Raw genomic sequence first — 4,109 nt, 5'->3', positions numbered from 1 at the left:
TCAAGATTTAAATTCTCCCCCTCCCCATCACCCTTCCATAATACATGCATGGCGTAGCGGCCATAATCACGGGATATGGGGTCCTAAAGCGCGAATAATTTATAATAGTAAATAGTACGGTAATTTAGAGGAATGGGCAACGTGTGATTATAGAGCATGTCAAGGGGGTCGAGGGCTGTATATGCAAGACACATCACGGGTGTTAGAGCCAAGGGAGAGGGAGAGTGGGTGTAGAACTCTATTAAAAGCAGCTGGTCACACAATGAGGGAACATGGAAATTGCATCAAAGTCGCATTGCCGGCAATGTTAAACAATTTTCCTCGCTGGTGGAATATGTGAGGTGAGGGAGGGGGATGTTTGGGGTGAAGCCAGCGAGGCAATGGTGGTACTGAGGTGGCGGGAAGCTATAGTGTGTGTAAAGGACAGAAGGGGTCATGATGCAGTGTTCCTACACTACTCCGAGGTCCACACTTCTCACCTACTCTCAGAGCCCTTACACTACCACCCTCTCCACCGTCAGCGCCCTTATACTACCACCCTCAGCGCCCTTATACTACCACCCTCTCCGCCCTCAGCGCCCTTACACCACCACCCTCTCCACCCTCAGCGGATGCTGCTGATATTTCGCGTTTCCCGCCATCCGCTAATGTCAGTACGTCCCTTAAAGTGACGTTATCATTGACTAATCAGTACAAGATTTTCAAGCGGTTTGGAAGCGGGTCGACGCAGAGTGAATTTCAAGTAATTTCCCCTTCATGTCCTTTACACAAGCCCGTCTTCACAGCAAATCAATTACCTTGAGAAACCACACCTCCCCCTTTCAAACCACCTGGATGGTTATCTAGATATCTGTCATGGTCTGGAAGCATATTATGATTCCATTAATAGTCTACATGTAAACTGGCAAACAAACTTTTATCATAAACAGAAATTATTCTCAGGTTATAACGTTATTTTATTACTAATCCTTGGTTTAAAATATAAAAAATGAATGCTGAAAGCGCTTTCTTTGAAGAATTTGATTCTCGGTCACACTGAAATATTGTTCGAATTCCATATTTCATATTATCGTCAGTAATACACCACCTAACCAAACCACACCTTAACCTAAAGTAACTTTAATCTAACCTAACCATGGCTAGAGAGTAGATAATAGAGCTAATTACGTAGTCGTTCCCAGTACATTCCCTGGAGTGGATCTCCTCCCCGAGGACAGATTGTCATTTACAGCAAGTGAACAGCGTACTGTAAATGTCGGAAAGTAGGCCTACTGGCGTTCCAGTACTCCTGTCCAACCAGGTACAGAGCTCAATCTTACTCCCATTAGAAACGAATAAGTATGCACACCTTCCCCTTCTTTCTTTCCTTATTTTTCTCTCTTTCCTCTGCATTCCTTTGATTTTCAACAGACTCTTCCCTTGTTGTAAACCGTAGAGGAATACGTCTTCAGTATGACCCGTAAGGCAGGTGATTTACCTCTCATTAATCCAGCAACCTCACAGTCACTCCTCAACCCCAGTTACCTCACAGACAGTCTCTAGGATGACCTCCAGTCACCCCACAGTCACAGTCTATGAGATGAAGTTCTTGAAGGGATGTAACTAGTCTTAAGTGTGTAGTTAAGGGGTGGGCAAGGGGACTGAGGATGGACTCGGGGCTAATGGCGGCTCAGGAATGGATAAATCTCTGGATATAGGGCTGAGGAGGGCCGGAGGGGCTGTCTGAAGACGATCGTATGGGGGTATAGATGGGGCAAAGGCTAGTGGTCTGGGGAAGCGGTCATCACAATGATAACTCCGCCCCCCCCCCCCCCAGGTGCACGCACACGCGCACACACACACACAGTGCCGACTGAAAACAAAATTGTGACGAGCAATTTACTCCATTGGAGCCGTCAGGCACGCTATATATTCCCATCCTAATATTTCCCACCACCACCAACTTTTACAGCGTGTGAGTGTGGGTGTGTGGGGGTGGGGGAGAGGAATGATAAAGGTGTTTTCCTTTGTGTGTATGTCTGCGTGCGTGATGTCTGTTTGAGTGTATGTGTGTGTGTGTGTGTTTACCTATCAGTGTCTCCGGGAGATTGAGTTGTAGCTCTTGACACCCCATTTTCTGGCCTTGTTGTACCTTCTGTGTTATAATTTAACCATCATAGTGTTCGAATTCTTCTCTTCAAATCTGGACATAAAATTGTGGCTGGAGTAACTTCCGCAACTTCTGCTTTCAGTAAATTCCACTTGTTAAAGGGTATGAGTATTTCCTTACTTTCCAGCTTCCATTTATGACTTCTTGTTCGTTTTTTCATAAATTTAAAGAGGCTCTCCTTGTCCACCTTATAAATTTCCCTCAGTATCTTGTATATTGTGATCATATCCCCCTTAATTTCCTTGGTCTTCAAGGGTTGTAAGATCTAGCTCCAATATTAGCCTATAGTGGAAAAAGGGTGATAGTGGAAAAAGGGGAGAGCAAGAAAAAGTCTTATTGTCCCTAAGCCAAGCGCCCAACCACTTGGGCTGGACGGTAGAGTGATAGTCTCGCTTCATGCAGGTCGGCGTTCCCTAAGCCAAGCGCCCAACCACTTGGGCTGGACGGTAGAGTGATAGTCTCGCTTCATGCAGGTCGGCGTTCCCTAAGCCAAGCGCCCAACCACTTGGGCTGGACGGTAGAGTGATTGTCTCGCTTCATACAGGTTAGCGTTCCCTAAGCCAAGCACCCAACCACTTGGGCTGGACGGTAGAGTGATAGTCTCGCTTCATGCAGGTCGGCGTTCAATCACCGACCGTCCATAAGTGGTTGGGCACCATTCCTTTCCATCCCAAATCCTGACTCCAGTTCTATATAGTCGTGGTGGCTTGGCGCTTTCTTCCGATAGTTCCCTTCCCTTCCTAAGCCAAATAGAGGAGAGAGAGAGAGAGAGAGAGAGAGAGAGAGAGAGAGAGAGAGAGAGAGAGAGAGAGAGAGAGAGAGAGAGAGAGAGAGAGAGAGAGAGAGTGAGAGAGAGAGAGGGGGAGAGAGAGAGAGAGAGAGAGAGAGAGAGAGAGAGAGAGAGAGAGAGACAGAGACAGAGAGACAGAGAGACAGAGAGAGAGAGACAGAGAGACAGAGACAGAGAGAGAGACAGAGAGACAGAGAGACAGAGAGAGAGAGAGAGAGAGAGAGAGAGCGAGAGAGAGAGAGAGAGAGAGAGAGAGAGAGAGAGAGAGAGAGAGAGAGAGAGAGAGAGAGAGAGAGAGAGAGAGAGAGAGAGAGAGAGAGAGAGAGAGAGAGAGAACAGTTCTCTCATCAATTTCACCTGTAGAAACTCCATCTTTCCACTTCAAATTGTATATAAACGTCACTCAAATTTAAGTCCTGTCCACCAAGTTTTTTCCCTCTCTTTTTCAAATGCTTTTGACCACTTCAACTTTCCTCTCGTCCACGAAATTCTTGGTAACTATTTAAACATTTACCTCTTGGATGAGTGGTGGGCCAGCACCTGTTTAGAAACTTAAGTGTCTGTCTGACTGCCTGCCTGCCTGCCTGCCTGTCCGCCCTCCTGTCTGCCTGCCCGCCTGCCTGCCTGCCTGCCTGCCTGCCTGCCTGCCCACCCTCCTGTCTGCCTGCCCGCCTGCCTGCCTGCCTGACAGCCTGCCTGCCTGACTGCCTGCCTGCCTGCCTGCCTGCCTGCCTGCCTGCCTGAATGCCTGCCAGCCTGCCTGCTTGCCTGCCTGCCTGCCTGCCTGCCTCCCCGCCCTCCTGTCTGCCTGCCAGCCTGCCTGCCTGCCTGCCTGAATGCCTGCCAGCCTGCCTGCCTGCCTGCCCGCCCTCCTGTCTGCTTGCCAGCCTGCCTGCCTGCCTGCCTGCCTGCCTGCCCGCCCTCCTGTCTGCCTGCCAGCCTGCCTGCCTGCCTGCCAGCCTGCCTGCCTGCCTGCCTGCCTGCCCGCCCTCCTATCTGCCTGCCAGCCAGCCTGCCTGCCTGCCAGCCTGCCTGCCTGCCTGCCTGCCTGCCTGCCTGCCTGCCTGCCTGAATGCCTGCCTGCCTGCCTGCCTGCCTGCCTACCAGCCAGCCTGCCTGCATGAATGCCTGCCTGAATGTTTGCCTGTCTGTCTGGATGATTGTCAGCCT

The sequence above is a fragment of the Procambarus clarkii genome, chromosome 12, assembly GCF_040958095.1.
Source record: "Procambarus clarkii isolate CNS0578487 chromosome 12, FALCON_Pclarkii_2.0, whole genome shotgun sequence".
Lineage (NCBI taxonomy): Eukaryota > Metazoa > Arthropoda > Malacostraca > Decapoda > Cambaridae > Procambarus > Procambarus clarkii.
The sequence above is the reverse complement of the archived record's forward strand: the minus strand, read 5'-3'. Positions refer to the sequence as shown.